This window comes from Mustela lutreola, chromosome 5 (genome assembly GCF_030435805.1).
Source record: "Mustela lutreola isolate mMusLut2 chromosome 5, mMusLut2.pri, whole genome shotgun sequence".
Classification (NCBI taxonomy): Eukaryota; Metazoa; Chordata; class Mammalia; order Carnivora; family Mustelidae; genus Mustela; species Mustela lutreola.
In genome coordinates, this window is record NC_081294.1 from 47,255,327 (window position 1) to 47,279,649 (window position 24,323).

The 24,323-nt window shown below is 38.5% G+C and overlaps 1 pseudogene; it reads right to left on the reverse strand.

Moving 5' to 3' along the window:
- Window positions 1-2,070: 2,070 nt before the first annotated feature.
- Window positions 2,071-22,215, reverse strand: LOC131831130 (uncharacterized; annotated as a pseudogene).
- Window positions 22,216-24,323: the final 2,108 nt, after the last annotated feature.

Genomic DNA, 24,323 nt, shown 5'->3' on the forward strand with positions numbered 1-24,323 from the left:
AAAGATTTCTTGAAGCTTTATGGCTGGATGGGAGCATGTTGGCTCTTATTTGCTAAAGACCCCAGGTCTCCATGCTGCCTCCTATCAACTCACTCTTGCCTTAAAGAGCAGGCATTTTGACCTCTCACTGACTCTCAACGTAGAGTTCATGCCACTGGAGAACTGAAGGTGCTTTGAGTTGGCAAGCTAAACTTTACTTCTGAGCACAGTGAGCCACAAGTTTAATCTGATGTAACTACATTTCAGAATTTTAGAGGGAAATCACAAAGGACCTCTTTCAAGTGTATCATATTAGGTGGAGTGCCAGAGCCCCCTGTCCCCACCACCCTGCACAGATCGCAACTTACCTAAAATACCTCCACACCTCAAGGTGCAGAACTGAACAGTTACAGCAGAGGCTGTGTCGCATAAACCAGAATGTCCACTACCTGGACCGAAGAAACAGTGCCTACCCTGGTCCTTACCATGAGGGGCATGCATAGGTTTAGTTCTCTAGATTCAGTGTCTGATTTACTAAATGAGAACATATCTCCATAATTTGAATTTTATATGTGCAATCTGAATAATTCTTAGATCCTTCTCTGTATTCTTTTTTTTTTTTTCCTGTAAATCTGGATTTCTCACCAGGCAGTTGCTTTGGACGGACTAGTATGAAGGTCACATACACAGGAAGACAGAAGACTAAAGCTTATTAGTAACTTTCAAAATACTGCCCCATTTATAATAAATTCTAGCTCTACCTCTGGATAGGTTCCATTTAAATTATTTAAATTATAGATGTATTTTATAAATTTATAAATTTATATTTTTATAAAATTTTTTCTAAAAAAAAATATAAAAATAAAATATATAAGTATATATTTATATATATAATATCTATATTATATATTATATATAATATATAGTACATATAAATATAAAAATAAAATATATAAATATATATAAATATAAAAATTTTATGAAATTTTTATAAAATTATATATATAAATATATAAATTTATAAAAAATTATAAGTAAATTTATAAATTTTATAAATTTAAATTATAGATACAAAAACATATCTCTCTCAAATATATTTAACCTCACAAGGAAGTGGAGTTTACTTATTTAGTGTTTACTGAAATATTAGGAACTTGGAGGAGAGAGATGTTGCTGTCAACTGTGTATATTATAAGAACCATATCTATTTCATACTTTTATTTACACATTTGTGTCTGATTTCTCTTTGCTCCTTTTACCATGGTTCTTCAGGTGTTATATACTCTTTTGGCAGATAATCATTTTTAAATCAAGTAACATATTAAAAATTATACTCTTATCTATAAAGAAAGAGTTTTAGTCTTCAAGTTGACAATAGAGCATGATCATTTTCTTTTTCTTTTTATTTCTTTTCCTCATGATTGGAGTGGATTTTATTGCTGCAGCCCAGACACCGGAAGATTTAGTCTCTCAAGGGAGTGCTCAGTGATGAGGTGACTCCCGTGCTGAAGAGGACTGAGGCATGCTAAACTTGAACAGGTCCAGGCTGAGGTCTAAGAAGGTGTACAGGGTGTAGTCATGGTGCTGGAGGTTCCTGTACATGGTGTTGTTGAACAGCTTGGTGGGGTTGGCATCTTGAGAGGGCTTCTGTGTGTCATCCTGCTGTTCCTGGCGAGGTACCAAGTCTTGTTCTTTCCCTCAAGTTCCAGGTCCGTGGTCTTCTCCTCAAAAACTCCTTCTTAGGAACAAGAACTGACTTCAGATGTTGTACTCGTACCTGACCTTCCAAAATGTCCTCTTTAGCCTTCAGCATTTCTTCCTTTACCTTCTTCCTCGAATTTTCCTTGTTGAACAGGGAAAACGCTGCCTCCCCATCACCTTCCAGTACTTGTTTTTCCAAATGTCTCTCTGGTCTCAGGAGTTGCTGGCAGCTGTCCTGCTGCTCTGGTTCTTTCTGACAATTGCACAGGTGGTGGGCTGTAGACATCTGGCAGTGTAGACAATCCTGACTTTGTATGATCAGGTCAGTTTTTTTTTGTTTTTTTTGTTTTTTTTTTTTTTAAGTTCAGGTGGCTTTTGGCTTTATATTTTTCACCTGAACTGAGCATTTTCTCTGTTTTTTTCCTTTACATTTTGCTTCCTAAATTCTTTGTCTGCTTTTAACATGGGTTTTGGTTTAGTGTCTTTTCTGTCCTCTATTGGCTTCAGGGTGGGCCCTTTCTTCTTTGCCTGACAGGGCCTCTTTGGAGGAGTGAGTTCTGGCTGTTCTGCTGTGGCCAGGTCTTCTCTTTTGCTGACACTGCAAATTGGGGAGCTCTATTTGCAAGGGTACAGGAGGCCCACAGTTTTGGAAGCCTTCCTCTCCCCCTGCTCATCATCCAAGGATCAACCTTGGAGCTGTCACCCTTCTGGTCAGACTCTGAATCAGAGGAGCTGGACAAAGAGGACGATGAATCATCTGTCCCTCCCCTGTTCTCCTGAAAAGTTTGAATCTGAACCGTTTTCTTAATAGAGGCAGAACTTTTTGAGGAAATTCTATCAAAGTCTTTCTTGACAAAAATTCTGGAAGCCTTTCATCTGTGAATAGCATGCTATCATTGGGACTGGGGTTAGAGCTTGCTACCGTCTTGCCGTGATTCACAACTGATGGTTAAGAACTGGCTGAAGACTAGTTTTTAGACAATTCAGTTACTATTGGGGTGACTAGTAGTTTGCCTCTCTCCTTTGGTTCCACTACATTTTTTGGTGGACTTTCCTCCTTGGAATTTGGTGGCAGTCCCTTTTCTTTATTCCCTGATTCTTCGGAGCCCCAGACTGTCCTTACTGCAGTAGAAGCAAGGCCACCATGATGGTCACGTGGGGGGGAGGGCTGGGCAAAGGCCAATTGAAAGTTGATTTTTTAAGAGCTTCATAATATTCCCACATATAGATGGCCATGCAGTGCTTTTCCATTGCCCAATTGCTGGACGTTTCTGTTTTTCACATGTTGCTGTCTTCTTTCATGTTTGATTTAAAATCAGAGTGAGATTAGAATATTTTAAGGCTATTAATATATATGAAATTTTATGCAAGACACTTTGTGTGAACCAACTCTTGAGTAAGTTTAAAAGTGAGACACTTGGGGCGCCTGGGTGGCTCAGTGGGTTAAGCCGCTGCCTTCGGCTCAGGTCATGATCTCAGGGTCCTGGGATCGAGTCCCGCATCGGGCTCTCTGCTCAGCAGGGAGCCTGCTTCCCTCTCTCTCTCTCTGCCTGCCTCTCCATCTACTTGTGATTTCTCTCTGTCAAATAAATAAATAAAATCTTTAAAAAAAAAAAAGTGAGACACTTTTTGTCTTTTAAATTTTTGCCAATTTAGGGCACCTGGGTGGCTCAGTCAGTTAGGTGTCTGCCTTGGCTCAGGTCATGATCCTAGGGTCCTAGGACTGAGCCCTGCATTGGGCTCCTTGTTCAATGGAGAGCTTGCTTCTCCCTCTCATTCTGTTTTAAATAAAATCTTAAAAATTTAAAAAAAATTTTTTCAAACTAATGATGAGGAGTTATATCACTATTGGCTAAACTTTGGTCAGCCATCACTGATAGGTTTTTTGCAGTTTTTTATTTGCCCTTTGAATTTTTATCTATATTTCTTTTATAGACAACAATCTCTTATTTCTATGTCAGATGAATATTTTCCTTAATAGTTTTATCATCTGTCTTTATTCTTTAAAAGACATTGCTCATTCTTAAGTTGGATAGTTGTTCTTTAGTATTTTTCTTCCATTTTATGTGTGTGTGTTGTCATTTGTTTCTGCTTACTTGTTTGCCCGTGACATATGTTTTGGTTATTTTATGAGATAAAGATGTGCTTTGATTTTTTTTCTCAAATTGTTTTTCTAAATGCTGGAACAGTTTTAGAAAATTGTTTAGAAAATTGTTCCAACATTACTTATCGGAAGTATGAATCCTTTGTCAAGAGATAGAAATTCCACCTCCAACATATATAGCGTTTATGTATTTGGGGGCCTTTAGGTCCCTTTCTTTGATCTGTTCCTCAATCCTTGCGGTAGTACAAGACTAATATTTTACAAGGCTAATATTTTAGAAGCTTGGAATGGTTCTAAAACAGATCAATCTAATACAGATTCAATACAGGTAGAGCGTAACTCTCCTTGTTACTCTGTTCTTTCAAAGTTTCTCTGCTTTGTCTTACTATTTATTTCTTTCAGTGAAATATACTATCTTTTTTTTTAATTTGAAATCATTTTAAATCTCTAGGGAGGTATATGCATCAGACAAAGAAGTGTATGCCCTTTACCCAGATTCAGTTTTCTTTAGCACTTCCCCATTTGCTTTAGTACCCATTTGCATGTGCTATTATTTCTTTTTTATTTGAGGAAATGATGTGATTTTTAAAAATTATTTATATTTTTCACTTAAGGTAGTTTGTGTATGTTGCACCCCTTAATATTTCAGTGTTTACTTTCTAAGAACAAGGATATTCTCTTTTTTGATCATAGCATATAATTTATCAACTTCAGGAAATTTCATACACAACCTTTTTATCAAATCTACACTCCTTCTTTCAGATTTGTCCCAGTTTGTCCAGTATTGTCCCAATAATATCATTTATAGCTTTTTTTTTTTTCCCTGCAGTAGAGAACTAGTCTGGATTGTTGGATTTGTCCTGTCTGCTTAGTCCCTTTTAGTCTTTCTTTGGCTTTCATGTGACTGACATTCTTTGATGAACACAGACAGTTATTTTCTGTAGTGTTCTGTATTTGGGGTTTGAAGATGGTCCCTTATGAGAAAGATTTATGTTATACATTTCTAGTGAGAATACTATGGATGTGATATGTTCTTTCCAGCATATCACATTGGGATCACATGATGTGCACCTGCCTTTCGTGGCTAATATTTATTGTGGCACCAGTCAGAGTATCGTCCATTTCTCTACTACATATTCAGTGCCTTTCCCCTTGCATGTAGGAAACGTTCTTCAAAAAGACATTCTGAGACCTTTATCTTTGATGATTCTGGTCTGAACCAACCTTCATGTAGTTGCAAACAGTGATTTCCTGAACCCCATCCCTTCCATATTTATTAGCTGGTACTGGAGCAGAAGGATGAGCCCTGAATTTATTTGTAAATGTACCTATTTGTTTTCAATGTGGACCCATGGATTCTTATTTAATAAGAATAATAGGTAGGTTAAAGTATCTCAGTGATCTTAATCATTTTGATACTAAATTTGTCCCAGACTCAATCAGCTGGAACCAGTTGAATGTGATTCTTGTGTTCTTTTTGTTATAGTCTGTCATTCTTTGAGTACTATGGTTTCTTAATGAGGTGTAAGTGTATATGGTGATCATGAAAAAGCTTCATGATATATTGCTAGGCAAAAGAAAGCAAGGTACAAAAAATACGTACATAGTATTCTACCATTATGAAGAAAATGGAAAAATAATATACACATTCACGTATTTCTTGACAAGAAATTCTGTAAAGATAGCCCTCAGGAATATAGAAAGTGGTTACCCACAGTTGACAGACAAATAACCAGTGAAGACAAAAGTGGTGGTGAGATTTTTATACCAATGTCTTTTTTACAAAATTATTTTGAACCATGTGAATGTCTTAACCTTTGGAAAAAAAATAAATTATAAAGGTTAAAGCATTTATCTTCTCTTCTGTAATAGTTAATTATTCAATCAAATACTTTATGATAAAGTTTCTTACTATAGGCTGACCTCAGAAATTGGAAAAAATATAAAATAGACCTTATTAAAAGTACCTGGGAATATGTGTAAGTTACGGGGTTAAAGGATATAGCTTAAAGAATACACTCAGTGGTATTATAATAATATTGTGTGGTGTTAGTTGGTAACTACACTTGTGAGAAAAATATGTATGGGTAATATTCACAGCAACATAAGTAGTTAATGATATTGGTACTCTAGAAAGAGATACATAATTCTACCTAGTTAACTGTTATTTCCCCCAAATAAGTTTGTGGCAGCAAAGTCGATTAAGTTGTATTTTTTTTTGAAATCAGAGTATATAGTTTTCTATATTCTGGTACCAGATGTTCCAGCTCTGGAGTCAGATATTTCTTCAAAGAGTCCTGTTTGGGGAATGATATTTAAAAAACAAAATCTGGCTTCTGGGTGGCTCATAGGTACTAGGGCATGATTGCTTTCAAGCCCATTCAAAACCAGTTCAGTTCAGAAGTTTCTTACTTTGACAAATCACTGATGTCTTCTAGGACAAGAAACTGATTTTTGAAGCAAAACAGGGTCCTTAGAACACTTTCGTATTTCACATATTTTAATCTCCCTTTCCCAGTGAAAACCCTGATCCCATTTTAAATACATTCACTAATTTGCTCAGTTCTATAACCCATGTAGTTTTGGAATCATACCTCCATTAAACCAAACCTTCTAAAAAGAGTTCAATATTTGATAGCCGTTACTTATTTTTTTTTTCTTTTCACTAGTAGAAGATGTATGTGAAAGTTCTGTGTTGAAAAGTTACCTAAATTGGTGTACTTTGCTCTCTTCAGTGTTATTATTCATTTAAAATGCAGTTGGGGTTCATTAGTTAGTTTCATTAATTAATTAATTAATTAATTAGTTTCATTGATTAGTGTTTGTTTAGTAGTTAGAGTTTTAGTTTGTGTTTAGTTTTATTTCCATTGTTGCTGATTTAATTTTATTTATTTATTGCATATGTAGGATATTAACATGATTCTAAAAGTCAAGAGCGTACCAGAAAAGGAGAAGTTTTGAAGGGTCTCTCTGTCCCTTATACTTCTCATCTAGCCCTTCCCCCGCCCTTGGTAGGTAACCAGTTTGATTGATTTTTGGTTTATTCTTCCTCTTCTTTCTTTGGAAAAATAAGCAGGTGCATGTATGTTTTCTTATTTTCCTTTGTTTCTTACACAAAGGTAGCACAATTTTTATAATCTTTTACTTTGCTCTGTTTACTGAAATGTGTCTTGATAGTTATTCTCCACGCAGTTCATGGAGACCTCCTTTCATCTTCCTTGTGGGTACTGTGTTCCCCATTCGTCTGAGTACCGTAGCTTATTCCACTCATCACCTTTATGGGCACTTAGATAACTGTCAATATTTTGCAATTATGCATCATGCTGTAATGAGTGACCAAGTGCATATATGCTTTTGTATTGTTGGAGATATTTGTTCAGGTGTATTTTCAGAAACATGATTGCTGGATCAGATAACAAACACATACTGAGTTTTATAATCCATGCGCATACTCTCCTCTGTTGGGGTGGTTACTCTGAATTTCCACCATCGATATATGAAAGTGACCCTTTTCCCATGGATTTACCATGTTACACGTTGGATTTTTGCTATTCTTATGGTTGAGAAATTTGCATTTCTCTTAGTAAAAGTGAAATTGAACATCTTTTTGTATGTTTAAAAATCATTTTGAAATCATCTTGTAAAATATCTTTTGCCTTCTCTGTAAATTTTTTTTTCATTTCCTCAATATTTTTTCTTATATAAGGAGTTTATTTGGTAAATAATGTAATTTTAGAAGTAAAGAGGAGATATTCTCTGATTTTTTTCCCAAATTAACATTGATCGACACTCTATTTCTTTTTTAAGATTATTTATTTATTTATTGACAGAACCAGAAGTAGGGGGAGCAGCAGGCAGAGGGAGTGGTAGGTTGCAGGCTCCCTGCAGAACAAGGAACCTGATGTGGGGCTTGATCCCATGACTCTGGGATCATGACCTGAACCGAAGGCGGATGCTTAACCTACTGAGCCACCCAGGCAACCCAACACTGACACTTTAAATAAACATTATTAATATTTCCTCAATGTTTAAAAATTATAAATGTTAAAAAAAAAGTAACAGAATATTATTGAAATACTTTTTCCTAATTTTTCATTTCTGTTTTGACTTTGCTTAGAATGGTTTTGTTTTTGTGTGAGAAAACTTTTCCCTAGTTATATTGAGATATAATTGACACATGAAAATTTTATTTTATGTACTCATATGCACCAATCTCTCTTTTTTTAATTGAAGTATAGTTGATACACAGTGTTACATTAGTTCAGATATATAGCCAGTTCTCTATGTTTATGGGTCTGTTTCCACCTTTGCTCATTTGTTTCATTTTTTTTTTTTTAGATTCCACATGTAAGTGAAATTGTATGGTATTTGTCTTTCTCTGTTTGACTTATTTCATTTAGCATAATACCCTTTAGGTCCATGCATGTTGTCACAAATGGCAAGATCTCATCCTTTTTTATGGTTGAGTAATATTCCTATGTGTGTATATATATGTGTGTGTGAGTGTGTGTGTGTCTTTATAGGTTGTTTCCATATCTTGACTATCAAAATAATGCTGCAATAAATATAGAGGTGCAGATACCTTTCCAAATTAATGTTTTTGTTTCCTTCGGGTAAGTACCCATTGATGGAATTCTTAGATCTTATGGTATTCCTATTTTTTATTTTTTGAGGAGCCTCCATATTGTTTTCCATATTGGCTGTACCAATTCACATTCCCACCAACAGTGTGCAAAGGTTGCTTTTTCTCCACATCTTTGTCAACATTTGGTACTTACCTTTTTGATATTAGTCATTCTGACAGGCATAAGGTGATATCTCATTGTGGTTTTGATTGGCATATACCTAGTAAATGTTGGACACAAAGCTAATGTTTAAAGATTTTAAAACTCTTTACCCTCAGGAAGACTGGAATATGTATAATTCTGCATCTCATCGAAAATTCCCTTTTTATGGATCTACTTCAATATTCATATAAAGATATTAATTATTATTATTTTTTTTTACCAAAGCACTGATGGCAATGTCCCTACTGGTAACAGATAAATAGAAAACTTAAATCTTTAGCAGTTGATGCTGCATAATATTTCCAAGAGTTTTATCGAGTTGTAACCATGTAATTTAATTTACCTATAATTCAAAGGTTCATTGTCTTTTTTATGGGAAAAAAAAAAAATCTGTCAGTCAGGGAAATACATAATGCCCACAGAGAGACATTAAATTTTTCACTGTGAAGACAAAATACTGTGTATGAATCCATCACCCATTTCCCTAGCTCATCCTTATTTGACACATTTAATGAAAATCACTGATGGCTCCAGGTATCATAAACTACTCTCTAAAACAAAACAGAGAAGTTACAATACTTGCATATTTCACATTGAAGGGGTGATGAAAACTTCACTTCAGACATTTATTCTGTGATTTCAATAAGCGTAGTTAAAATTTTAGCTCAGGAGCCATAAATCACCATATGCTCTGTTCCGTCTAGGCTTGGACTTGGAACCTTGGATGTTGACAGAATTATCATATTAATTTGAGCTTTTCCTGGGTGTTTCGATTTAACTTTCGGTATTTCTTTCCCCAAAGACTTAAAAAAGGCCTTTCATTTAAAATGCATTACTTAGGGAACTCTTTTAATGATCTCACTTCCTTTCATTAAGCAGGCAAAATCACATTTCTTTGAAACATATCTGCCCAGAATTTGATTATTGAATGGAGATGAGTAATTTTTGGATGTGTGGAACATCTGTCGGGAATTTTGGAAAGGAATCGCCAACTCCGCTCCTGTGACTGATTTCCTATGAAAGCAGCAAAAACATTCTATCAGGGAGTAAAACTAAAGCTGTCTCCATAGGGCAGTTATAAAATGCAGGGGAAAGCTGGGGCAACTTACGGCTTCCTAAATGCCTGATTTCATGGTTTGCCGCCCTCCCTGCTCCTCACCCCGGACTCCTCCACGTGACCCTCCTTAATGCGCATCTCTGATCCTCTCATTCCTTTCTTCCCAAAGCTTTATAACATCCCAACACCTACTAGAAAAAGTCCAGATGCCTGGATATGCGACGTAAAATCCCCCACAATCAGCTTGATTCTTCTCTGCAGTCTCACATCCTGCCACCTGTGCCCCATTCTCTGACTCTAACCCTTCGGGAGCCACAAACTCGTACCTCTCCTTCTGTCTCTCCACCTCAACACCCATGTGTCTGCTCTCTCCTTACCCTGCAATTCATCCCCGCCCCAACGTCTCCATCTCCAGTTCCCCTAAGTCCCATGCAAAATAGTCCCTGATTTTTCCGACTAGATGTGACCTACTCTATGTGCTTATTTTTATATTTTTTTCATAGACATGAGGATTTATGGTGTACATAGTACTTTAGTCTTTACTCTTTCCATTTAATACTGTTTAAATATCAACTGAGCATGTACACCTCTTTCTTATTTTTTAATATGCATGTCTTTATTCAACGATTTTCAAGAATAAACTAAGAATGCGATTTCTTTTTTCCTCCTTAATTAAAGATAAAACTAAAGCCTTAGAGGAAATCGAGGGAGCTGGGAAGAGGGCTGTACTGTTCCTTAGTTTTTAAAGGGCTCGCTTTGTATTTTTAACAGCCACATTTTAACAAATCACATGGGCGTGCCATAATTTAATTAACCGATCCAGTCGTAATGGAGATGTTAATTGTTCCTAGTTGTGGTCTTTAAAAAAAAAAATCCATTAAAAATAGCATCTATTGGGACACCTGAGTGGCTCAGTGGGTTAAGCAGCTGCCTCCGACTCAGGTCATGATCCTAGTGTCCTGGGATCAAGTCCTGCATTGGGCTCCTTGCTCAGTGGGAAGCCTGCTTCTCTCTCTGCCTCCACCTGCCACTCTGCCTGTTTCTGCATGATCTCTCTCTGACAAATAAATAAGTAAAATCTTTTTTAAAAATAGCATCTATTATAAAATACTCTTAAATGTGTATAGTGGAGAAATTTTGCAAGGGTTATCAGTAGGATTAATTCTTAGCAGTGAGAGTACCTACTATTTTGAATTAATGATTTATGGTGGTATCTCTTCAACACCGTCCCCTCTCCTCGAGGCCTATTGGCTTCTTGACATCATGTATTTATTCATCAGGCTTTAGGCAGAGTGGGCCCAGCCTTTAGGCTTTATGGGCCCAGCATGCTTCCGCTGCACGACTCTGCTAGGCAGAGTCCTTTATTGATGTAACGTTGTTCCGTCCTCAGAACAACCTGATGGTGTTGGGGATGGTTTTTTTCATTCTACAGATGAGGAGACTGAAGCTTCAAGAAGTGAAGTTACTTGCAAAAAGCAGATTGATTTGAACTGGGTTCAGGAGGTTGCCTGTGAACTCACTCAGTCACCCATAACTACGGCACCCTCTTCCACCTAGCCAGTCCTCTGACGTGTTTGCTCAGTGATTATACCTGGAACAGAACATGTAAACTTGCACAGAAAAGAAAACAAATGTTGTTCACATAAAGGGAAGCCATTTCTGCCTTCAGCCACAAATTGTTCTGGCGATTCTACTGGTTATTTTCCTTCAAGATACTTACCTTCTGGAAGAAATCACTTAAAAAAAGATCTCTTTTGTGTTTGGTTAATACCCGTGTTTCCATAAGTAAATCCCTGTATAAACAGTTTATTTGCAAGTTTTTAGGAGTAATTCTAACTATATTTTTTTTGATAGAAAAACAGACAGAGGGAAGGTGTAAGGGCTTATTTAGCCAGAGCGGCCTCTACTCCGGTTGAACTGCCATTTTGTTGTTTATGCAGTAAAACTTAAATTGACCCTGCCCCCCCGCCCCCCAGGGGAACTTACTTAAAAAGAAGTCCCGGAAACCAGTCCCAGGTAACAAAGCCCAAATACAAGGGTGGATCAGGCCAGGTGGAGACATCGGATCCGTTGGGGGGATGCATACTGTCTCCCTAGTTACCAAGGAGTATGGGCCCTGCTCTTTGGGCACCTTTTGGGCGCCAATTCTGAACAAGATGATAGGCTGGTTCAAATATCTACTAGGGTAAATTATAATTCAACTGGTCACTTATGTGTGACCGAGCATGACTGTGCAGCTTTCTCTGTGTGTTACAATCTCATTGGCCACCTGTGTGTGGCCAGGCCCAACCACATGGCCTTTGCTCTATAAAAGTTAGTCTGTGAAGCAAGAGAGGTCACCCTCTCTGTAAGGGGCGGCCCTGACTGGTCTGTTTGATGGTTGGTTTGATTCTTGATGCTTGGCATAAAATAAAGTTTTGCTTGACCTTCGCCTTGTAACAGTCTCGCTCCTTTAATAACAGACCCATTATTGGGGGACCCAACATTGGAGACCCATCAAAGGTTTTCAAGATTAGAAAGAAAAGTTTAAGACATTTCTTCTTTTCTAGAATATTTACCAAGCTTGTGCTACATGCCTGTGTTGTTCTACCAGTGGGAGGAAGAGGCAGGGGTAGAAACGTCTGGAACAAAAAGTAGAATATTAAGTACATGTATGGATGCACCGGGTGATCCTGAGTCGCTTTAGAGCCTCAGGAGAAGCTTCCTCTGGCCACATGGGAGTAGCAGTCTGATGTTCGGGGTGAGAGTGAACTGGGTTTGCCTGGCATGAGTGTGGTGGGTTAGAGGTGGCAGTGGAGGGTGGGAGGGAGAGGCTGGACATCAGGAACAGCAGGAACACCATGTGCAAAGGCCAGGCATGGCGTGTGGGCATATCCCAGGATCCAGAGGAAGATGTGTGATCTTAGTACTAAGGATAGGAAGAGTGGTGCAGGAAGAGGCTGCCTTCAGCCACTGAAGGCAATGATTTTTAATACAGTAGCTTTATTGACATGTCACTCACATACCATATAGTTTTGCCCATTTAAACTGTACAATTCAATGGTTTACAGAGCTGTACAACCATCACCTTGGTCAATGCCAGAGTGTTTTCATTGCCTTAGAAGGAAACCCTGTACTCATTGCTTGTCATTCCCCATGGCCATCTACTCACTCCCCCATCCCCTTGCCACTGCTAATACATTTTCTCTATGGAGGTACCTACTTTGGACATTTCATATAAATGGACCTGATGTGTCTTTGTGTCTGGCTTCCTTCATATGGTATCAGGGTTTGAAGATCCAGCCTTGTTACAGCTTGTATCAGTACTCCTTCCCTTTTTATTTTTGCCAAATAATTTCTGAATGTTATTGCCGAATACATGTTTGTGATATTTTATCTTTGATGTTGTATAGTGATTTCAGCAGTTTCTAACATGCCTCAGAGACTTGAAGTCCTAAAACAACCTCACCTTGAAGATAGTTGAAATGTGAACTCATATCCCGGTTATTGTTATTCTTAAAACACTTAAATATCATACAATGGAATTATTGTAAATGGCCAACTGTGACCTCTAAAATAGGATAACACACATTTTCTCCTTTGAAGAAATAGTAACTCCTGGATTTTTAGTGCTAAATTTTTTGCAGTCTTATCAGAGAATGTAAACATGACACATTTTATAACTTCAATTAAAGAACAAGGATTTACATAGTATTGGTACACTTTCTCAATAATGGATAGAAATTTGTTTTAGAGACAGTATGTGGGGAATTTTTTGTGGGCCAACATTCAAAACCTATTGATATTGGAAGAAATAAGTGGAATAATGTTACCGTCTAATAAATGTTTTTAATTGTTTCAGAACGTAATGCTATAATCTTGCCAGGATTTTTTTATTTCTTCCATTTTCTTTTTTTGTTCGATCATGCCAAAATAAAAAGATAGAGGTAGAATCAGACAGTAATTACTTTTCTTTCCTTGTGATATGAAAAACTCACTCTGGAAAATAATCTTCTGCTGTCAGATTACTATGAATTGCACAGTGAAAATAACCGTACAACAGTATAGTTTGCCACCTCAGCTGTCACTTCTTTGTTCCTTGGCTAAAAAAGCTCATGTTTTTTCCCTAAGTGCAGCCTTGTGGGAGGAGCACAAAACTAGAAAGAGCCAGGGAAAGGTAGAATTTAAATTGTGACCCTTTGCCCACACACTGTGAGACTTTAGGGAAGTGGCTTAAAGTTTCTGAGTATCCACATCCTCACCTATGAATTAGAAATGACAACATCTCTATCATGGGATTCTTGGAAAGGCCGGGTCAGCTAGCATCTGTAAGTTAACAGATGCTAGCTGGAACACAGTAGGAGCTCACACAAGGGCAGTTATTAAATAAGGAAGACTTTGACTCCAGGACACAAATGGTTCTTGAATTGTTTTAGGTTTTGCCTCCCATGTTAAAATAGTGTCCCTATGTTGCCAAGCAGTATGCTTCCTATTCTTATCACCCAACCCATCAAGTATTAAAATTAAAGTTAAAATTAAGGCATTAGAATTAAAATCAGAATATGAGGGGCTCCTGGGTGGCTCCATGGGTTAAGCCTCTGCCTTCAGCTTAGGTCATGATCTCAAGGTCCTGGGATCGAGCCCTGCATTGGGCTCTCTGCTCAGCAGGAAGCCTGCTTCCCCCTTTCTCTGCCTACTTGTGATCTCTCTCTCTCTCTCTCTCTCGATCTGTGTCAAATAAATAAATAAAATCTTTAAAACCAGAATATGAGCTCCAAGAGGCCAAGAACTTCTCTGCCTTGTTAAATGCTATCTACAGTTGAGATTTGAGTAGGTATCTCAGTACATACCACAGAAATCAGTGTGTTATGCATCTACTACGTATCAGGCTCTGTGGTTAGCTCTGTGGGTGATGGAAAAAAATAGCCTAGCACCCAGTCACTGTTCTCAAGCAACTTGGAATACAAGCATTGGCTAGGCTCCTTTAGGAATTGAGATGGGCTCAAGTTACCCAGAGGAAGTGTGAGAACATTCAGGCAGCTGTCAGAGATGCTCAGGAAGGGGCCATGGAGACCTGGCCCATCATGTGGGATACACAGTGTGTCTTCAACTGTCTAACAAGGTGGATTTTTTTTGAGAGGCTTTGCCATACTCATGTCTTATGTCTTCTGTATTTATCTCAGCTTCCAATCTGATTGCAGTTGCTGCTTCTATTGATATCACTTACCTACCTCTCTTTCTGACTTTGAAGCCTCTCAAAAGAGAAGGTCTAGCTGACTTTTGGGTTAGAATCCAGTATAGAACATCTCTGTAGGAACAGTTTTCAGGACAGATCCGCTGTGGTTTGCTGCTGCTAACTTTGGCTTCCCCAGTGATCATGATTCAATCAGCTGTGGCCAAGGTGGGGGATAGGGGGTGCTCTGGCTTCCAACCATGGCAACCTGAGTATTGGGAGGTGTAGGAAGCCTAGAGATTTCCAGGCTTTTCTCTGCAGACATGAATGGATAGCTATCAGTACAGCATAGTTTGAGCTAAATGTCAAGAGACTGAGACAGGTGAAGCATGCCTTGTAAAGAAGATAGCTCACTAGGTGAGTAATCAGGGAAGAAGGGGGGTAGAGTTTAAATCACAAACTGTGTCTCATGCCCTGCGGTGCCCACAGGATGCATTCAATAAATGTTCGCTAAGTGAGTTGTTGGAGGAAGAGATATTTGGGCAACTGCATTGAGAGGGTTAGTAGAGGAGAAAGAAGGAAAGAGATTGGAGATTGGTGATTTCCAGCCGACTTAGCTGATTTTTAGTACCTCTCTTCCACTTTTGAATTGGCTGTCTGGATTCTCCTTTTATTTTTATTTTTTTAAAGATTTTTATTTTATTTATTTGACAGACAGAGACTGCAAGTAGGCAGAAAGGCAGGCAGAGAGAGAGGGGGTGGAAGCAGGCTCCCTGCTGAGCAGAGAGCCTGATGTGGGGCTCTATCCCAGGACCTGAGATCATGACCCCAGCCGAAGGTAGAGACTTAACCCACTGAGCCACCCAGGCACCCCTGGATTCTCCTTTTAATCTCTCATGCAGATTGAGGTATATTTCTTGTTTAAAGAATCTCACAATGCTGCAACCATGGTTCTTGGGAAAACTATTTTAGATGGCAGAGTGATTCCCAAAGTGTTTCCCTATAAGAGGTTTTCTGTGTGATATTCATTATTTTTATAAGAATAAGGAACTCTGTGTTCAAATGAATTTGGAAAAAAAAATGCTAGGTTAGGCTATGCAGTGGTAACAAGTTAATCCCCACATGTCAGTAGCTAAACCTGGAAAATATTTCTTTCCTACTTTTGGAAGTTCTGACATACCTGGAGGGCTTTCTGGGGAAGCTGGCTTTTGTGTGTTGGCTTAGAGGTCCATGGCGCTCCCGTCTCATGGTTCTGACATTGTAATAGCATAGTATTCATGATGTCCTCATAGGAATTGAGGTAGCTAGAAGGTGACACAGGAGATTTCCCCTGCCTCAGCTTGGATGGCACATCCAGGCATATTTCGTTGGCTGAAACCAGTCTGAGAACATTGTCTAAAGGCAAGGGGCTGAGAATCTTTGTCCTGGAAAGGTAGAAAAACCTACATGCGAGTGAGTGCTATCAATCCCTATCCTTCTGAGTCAAATTGTATCATATTTTCATAACTGCAGGGAGGCTTTTGGAGATTTGGAATGGTAACCTTCCTTACCCATCTTCAAGATGGGTTCATTCTTTGCAGTATTTCCTAAATTCATTGGCACGTAGAACTCTTCCTTCATGGAGCACCTTGAACACTGCTCTTCCATGGGACATACTTTGCATTGGTGGTTCAGTGGTAGAATTCTCGCCTGCCATGGGACATACTTTGATCAATATTGCAATAGATAATTTATACATGTCCTTTGTCATTGCTGCTGTGAGCTTCAGTTCTCTGCATCTTCCTTGTAGTGGTCTTATTTGTAAACTTTTATTATCATGGAAATCACTCTCAGGGTGCTACTTGCTTCTAAAATTCTTAGCAGGATCTCAATGTCTCCAAAGAGCCCATTCAGAAAGGCAAAGCAAAGTGTTGGAATATAGCAGAAGTGATTACTGGGTGGGTGACAAGGAAAGAATTGCTGTCTACTGGTAGTTTTGTTCATGTTGTTTTAACAGCCCACTAGTCCTTTATTTTAGAAGATAGGAGATGAAAATATTATCACTCATGTGAAATAACAGCTGTCACCAAGTCTCTTTGAACTGCTAAGCGACATCATCATCTATAAAGGAAATAGTGGAGGTGGTGACTCTACTCAGCTGTTGTTAGATCAAATTTGGCTGGGCTTTCAATTCTTCTAAGAACAGTTGCTGAATTCCTGATAAATCGAAGTCCCATTGATGGGCTCTGAGGAGGGCACAAAGAAATATATAACTTAGTTTTGTGTGTGGTAAGAAGCTCTGAATATGTTTTGCTAGATATATTGTAAATATCTGTGGGAACAGCTGCTTATTGAGGTTGTACCAGGTGCCTTCAAACATAATAAACTCTAGGACTATGTTACGGAGCAACAAATAGACATGGCGGTAATTCTCATAAAGTTACAGTTTATTTGAGACATATATTAATCAAATAATCACAACTGCATAAAAATAATCTGAGATACATGTTCTGGGTGAAAGAAAAGTCTGAAATTTCCAAACAGCCTGATGGAGTCTTTGAAGTGCAATATTTAGTTTGCATTCCAAGGATAAGGAGGGACCAGAAATTTCAGAGGCGGTAAGGCCAGAATTTAAACATATTACTTTGTGAAACTATACACTTTAAATCATGCAAATCTGCCCTTTCATATGAAAGAGTTTTTGAGCCTACGTTCTTCAAGGACTTTGTCCTTAGAAAGACCTAAATGAAATCCGTTAAGTTCACTCATGGGCCTCTTGGTGGCCTCTTCCGAGAAGAATGCTACCATGTCCTCCCTAATACCTGGGTTCTGTTAGAGTTCCCATGGTAAACTACCCAAAGGGGCAGTTGCAAGAGGGTCAATGCACAGTGCAATATGGCTCTTTGGGAAGAATCTGACTGATGGTTTAGACCAGAGTTGGACAAACTTTTTTTTTTAAGGCCAGATAATAAATATTGTAGACTTTGCCTATCACGTGGCCATGACTCAGCTCTGCCACCATAGTGCAAAAACAGTGACAGACAGTACATAAATGAATTGGTGTGGCTGCCAATAGAACTTTATTTGTAAAAATCAAGTGGCAGACTGGATTTGGCTCACGAGTCTTGGCAGACCAGTAGCTTAATCCACAATTTATGTATACAGGATTTTATCCTCTATGAGCCAGCAGGAATTTTTCCTCAAATGAGGAAAGGCATTTTGGTGATATCCTTTTGGTATTTCAAGCAGTTCACCAAATACAATGCAATTTTAGGAACATCAGAAAAGATTTTTGTGCTTACCATCAAAAATAATCTTTATTCATTTTCATGCAATGTTTCAAACTCCCCTTCCGGTGCATTATCTGTTTTACGTATTGAAATCCAAGTTGGGAACCAAGTTTTCTAAAAGGGAGGTATACTTGAAGGTAGTTTGGATCTAACATCGTGATATGAAGAAAGTCTTTAAGAATGAGTTTCGAATGAATAGAAAGGCGCTCTGAAGACCTGTCTGCCCTGGGTGAGGTGAAATGGAATGTTGCCAGTTGGAGTACGGCTCTTGCTCCACCGCTTTTATGGGTCTGACACTGATTCCTCTTTCACTAGAATATGATGACAGTTAAATAGCAAATATCATGATTGTAGGTATTTCAGCTTCCTCTTCAATGGGGAGGATCGCATTTCAAATTGCTATCCATTCCCCATGCAACCCCACTCATGGTAGGTACTCAATAGGTTGAATATATATTTTAAAAATTAATAAATGAATGAATGAGCAGATAATGGCAAAGGCTGTGCTACTCTTTTTTTGTCAATATCAGTCACTGTTCAAAGTTTAGGTGAAAAGAAATAGTTGTACTTGCTGACTTGCCTTTATATATATTAAGTATATACATGTACAAATATATACAGGTATATATTTGATTGGCTATCTAGAAAGACAGTGTATTTCTACTTCCATTTCTTCCGAACCTGCCATAATTTCTGGGTTCAATGACTGTTGTTGATGGCCATGACGCCAATATGAAAGATGGCGTGGAATGTGCACTCAGCCCAAAAATAGCCTGTGAACATTGCTCTATGCCTATTTTTTCTTTAAAATCAGCTGATTTTTTATGGCTTTCCTTTTTCTGTTAAAAAAAAAATGAGTACAAAATAATTTAGTAAATAGCACATGCATTCTAAAGTCAGCCACAACTGAATTAAAATCTGATTCTTCAAGTTACTGGCTGTGTGACCTTGGGCAAGTTATTTTTCCTCTAACATCTCCAGTTTTTTCATATGTGAAATGATAGTAATCAGAATTTTCAGCTCATACTATTACTATGATGTTTAAATTAGAGAACTTGATGCTTTGCCTTAATAAGTGCTAAGAATGTAGTAATTCTGCCTAGAATGTAGTAATTGCCCAACAAATATTTGCTATGATGATAATGATGATGAGTTCTATCCATCAGGATATTATTTTTTTACTTTCTTAAGCTTCTGTACATAATGAAGTCACTGGTACTAGATGAGTCATTAAAATGTGCATACCACATATTATAAGATCTGAGAAAGTTATGGAGATTTTTTTCCTTGGAAGAGATTTAATATTTCATCTGATCACAGGATAAAAATTTAATAATTCTCTTTCACAGGGAAGAGAATAAAGCATGAAGCTGTCCCAAACCTACTGTTGCTTGTCAAAGAAAGATTGTCTGTTAATGCCGCCCATTGGAAGGACACACCATTCAGCACAAAAGCACATGGTGTATATACGGCTTGTTTAATTTACTTTACTATGTGTACACTGGAGGGAATTTGGAGGGAAGCTACAAAAAAAAAAAAAAATCACACATTTTCCACATACCTTTTAGGTTGTTCTGATGTTTATTTATACGAAAATTTAAAAATGAGTTTATTAAGCCCACCATTTTCACCATCGTCATCTGCTGTGAATTTGAACACAAGCAGATTCTACATTCATATTGTCTGGTATATTTTATGTTGGTTAAGCAAAATATTGTGCTAAAATGAATATAAAGCAGGAATAAGCACAAGTCCTATCTAAGGAACTAGTATAAACAAACAAAATGGGAATGATGCAGGAACAAGTCGAGTTCAGTAAGCAATGAACACTATTTAGGAACCCAGTCAAATGGTTATTTTCCAATGATCAGGAAGCTCTAGTCAATGGGATGGAACAACCACTGATATATACACACATACACACATATATGCATGCAGACAGGCAACATTCTTAGAGCTGTCCTTTGTCATGTGTTCGTCCGTTCAAGATGTATTATTCACTGGCCCATTCTGCACGGCGAGTATTGGAGATTCTATAGTAACTGAAGCAGATGTGGTCTTTATCCTATTCTCTAGCTTGCCCTCTAGCAGGGGAAGATGATTAGTGTCAGGAGAATGAAGTCCAGGGTTCTACAGGCACATTCAGCTGCCAGCTCAATTATCTTCTCTCAGGAATGAATTTAGAAGCCAGCTAGGGAATAATAAACAAGTGGGAAAAATAGAGAAGAGAACAAACAATGATCATTGAACTAATAAGAACAACAAGGGGTGGATTGTTTCCCATCCCCCATCTCCCATCCCCCATCCCCCATCTCCCATCCCCCATCTCCCATCCCCCATCTTCCATCTCCCATCCCCCATCCCCCATCTCCCATCTCCCATTTCTGCCCACTATCCACCTTCCGTTCCAGGTCCACTTGCTAGGGCTCTGGATCTATGAAGTCAGAATTTTTTTAAAATTACGTTTTACACACATGTACACACACACACACACACACACACACCCACGATCACATTTTTCACTATCTTGTTCATACTGTCTCTCTACCTGGAATGTTACACTTTGTTTTCTCTCTGTCACAAATCCTGTCCATTCTTTAAAATGCTCCTCTGCCCCCATGAAGCCTTCGCTAAGCACTTCGACCCTCATAGACCTCTCTTTTAACCTCCCAATTCCCTACAGTTGAATAGAACATAACACACAATTTGGCATTTAGTTACTAGTTAGTGTAACTGGTGCTTAATTACATTCTGCCACATACTTTTAGTTTTTCATTTGTTCAACTATAATATGCTAAAAGAGTTCTTTTTCTCAATTAGGTCCTTTGGGGAGACTGAGTGGGCAGCTGGGAGAGATGCACAGAGAAAGGAAATAGGAATGAGCTAGGGTACCTGTCTACAAGGAGCTTGATATTCATTAGGGGCTCTATGTCATAAATGTAAATTACAATGGGTTGAATTGTGTTCCCACAAAAGATAGGTTGAAGCCCCAACCTTTAGTATTAAAGAATATGACCTTATTTGTAAATAGGGTATTCACGGATGTGATCAAGTTGAGATGAGGTTTTATTGGATTAGCATGGGCACTAGTCATATATGACTGGTATTCACAGAAAAGGAGAATTAGATGCAGAAACATTAAGGAAATGCCATGTAACCATGGAGACAAAGACTGGAGTGATGTGATGGAATGCCAAGAATTGCTGGCTACACCAGATACTAAGAGAGAAGACGTGGCCCTGACAACACCTTGATGTCAGACACCTCGTCCACAGAACTATGAGGGACTATAGATGTGTGGGTTTAAGCCACTTACTATGTGGTAGTTTCTTATGGCAGCCTTAGGAAACTAATACATACCATGATGATACCAAGGAAGGACATGAGGGAAAAATGGGCTAGTTTCATGATTTGGATGTTCTGAGGAGAAAGTAGTCATCCCTGTAGGGAGTTGACAGTATAGTGAACGATGTTTCATGGGTTGGGCCCTGGGTCTTGAGGTTTAGCAGCATTTGAACATCTAAGATGGGAAGAAGGTTGAAATTATTTTACAGTTGGGATCGGTAGGAGTAGGGCATAGAAACATATTATTAGAATCATAATACAGATTGCATCCAGAGAGAATTAAGTGGTTGAGTTTTGCTAAAGCTTTTTGTGAGTAGCAGAAATAGTAGCCGATGAGCCTGGCAAAGGAGACTGTGATTAGACCATAGAGGGAAGTGCATCAGGGACAGAATATGAAGATGTATCACCATTTACTCAGTAGCTAGAGAGAATTACAGAACAGAGAGAGACAGACATATGTATGCTTTGGGAAGACGGATCAGACAGTAAAGGTTTTCAAGCCTGAGTGTGTACCCCGCCCCCTGGAGGACTCGTAACACAGATTATAGGACTACATCCTTAGAGTTTCTGATCCAGTAGCTCTGGGCTGGGCCCAAACATCTGCATTTCTAGCAAGTTCTCAGGTAATCCTGATAACTACCAGTCCAGGAAGCACCCTTTGAGGACCACTGGTGTAGAGAGATGGGAATTTGAAGAGACATGAGGCCAGGAAACCCTTTGGACCTTGATGCAATGAGCAGACAAAGATGAACAGGAGCTGGAGGAGTCTCCACAGGCATGAAGAGGAGGCAAGAGATTTCTCGCAGATGGGTTTTGGGCATCTCGTTGAATGGAAAGGTTCAGGGAGACAGGAGGCAATCGCTGTTCTAAATCCTTGATTCTGGGAAGTTATTGTAATGCTTTTTTTTGTTGTTGTTTCTTGTGTATTAGTGTTATTATTCTCACTAAATTAAAAGCTTTCTGAGGTTAACGACCATGCCATTTTGGCAGGTTCATAACACACACACACACACACATACACACACACCACCTTTTTATATTCGGTATAATAATAACTAACATTTTAAGTTGGTCAAGTTCCCCATGTGGACACGCTGCCCTCTTCTAAGACCTTCCACAATTATAAATGCAGGTTTTAAAAAAATAATAATAACTAAAATATAAATTACCTGTTTAGATTACCTGTTTTAAACTTTACCACCAATCAATCAGTTGGGTATTGCTATTTGTTTTATACAGGGGGAAACGGAAGCTAAGAGAAGTTGAGTAACTTACCCGAGGTCACACAGGAACTAAGGGTCCCAACCAGGATTTGGACCAGGCTCTCTGATTCCAGAGTCCATGTGCTAACCCCTACATTATAGTACCTCATTAGTGAAGAGCTGATATCTAATAGATGCTTGGTCATTTTATCTATTTGTATTATATGACAATACATAGTCATAAAGAAAGATTAGATGATATAATAATGAAGATGATGATGATAATAATTATAATCAATTCATCCATAAACCCACTACCCAATAATAGGCCCTGCTAGCATGTTACTGTATATCTTTTCAGATCTCTCTCTAAGCCTGCATGTTTATACACATGTGGGTGACACTACTGTGTAGGCTGTTTCGTAACTCAGAAATTAGCAGCACCCTGAGCAATTTCCTCATCAATAAATATACTCCTATAATGTTAATGACGATTTATTTTTTATGCCATAATTTATTTATCTGTTTTCATTAGATAGGCATCTAGAAATACGTTCTGACATGGAGACTCATTCTGTCCATGAATGATTCTTTCTTTCTTTGACAGACAGAGATCACAAGTAGGCAGAGAGGCAGGCGGGGGTGGGGAGAGGCAGGCTCCCTGCTGAGCAGAGAGCCTGATGTGGGGCTTGATCCCAGGATCCTGGGATCATGACTTGAGCTGAAGGCAGAGGCTTTAACCCTCTGAGCCACCCAGGCGGCCCTCCATGAATGATTCTTAACTTTAAGTGTTTACCCTAGAACCTAGAACTCTCAATTTTGTTGGAAAGGCTAAAAGTCATGCATTTGAATTCTCCCATTTATTAGATGAGAAAGCCAAGGCCCAGAGAGGTTAAGTATCTTTCCTACCTTCACAGATTAGAAGAACAAGAACTGTTATCGTACCGTCCATCCATCCGTCCACAACTGTCTCGTACTAATGACTGTATTGTATGTGCAAGGCACTATTCTGTATATGGGGAATACAGCAGTGACCAAAACAGACTAAAGAACATTCTAGCATTGAAGCCAGCATGAGGGAGGGGAAGGAGTATTGCTAACCCAGTCTCTTTTTTATTGGCTGATATTGCCAATTTTCAAGACAGCTGGTTTCATATCTCATATCAAGGATGCCAACCAAATAAAGCTGCTCAATGCTAGGCATGATCTTTTCCTCCCTGAATTTCCACCAAGGGAAAGCCGCTGGTGTAGTATGCTAAAACACCCCCTTCTGGGGCAATTTTCATCCATTGCCAGAGGTATTTAGGTCTGCCCTACCAATTTTTGTTTTTCATTTTATTTATTTATTTATTTTTTTGCCCTACCATTTTTTTTTTTTTTTTTGCCCTACCAATTTTTAACAGTCCTTCTCTCCTACCCAAGTTCTCACACTTGAAGAAACGTAATTTGTTTCTCACAAAAGACTGCAGTCAAGCTGAAAAATGCTTTCTTTTGTTTGTCCATGAGCTAGCTGATTGATGGGGATGGCTGAGGATATGCAGGTGTTTCTTTTCTCACAAATTTCCAGCAGGGATAGAATTGTATGCAGAATCTAGACCCAAGGGATTTGCTCTAAATTCCTTCTTTCCTTGGTCTGATGAGCATTCCCTCCTCCAAAACTTTTGGAAGCATTTCGTCAATAAGTGCAAGTCAAGATTGTTACTCTTGGGGCGCTTGGGTGCCTCAGC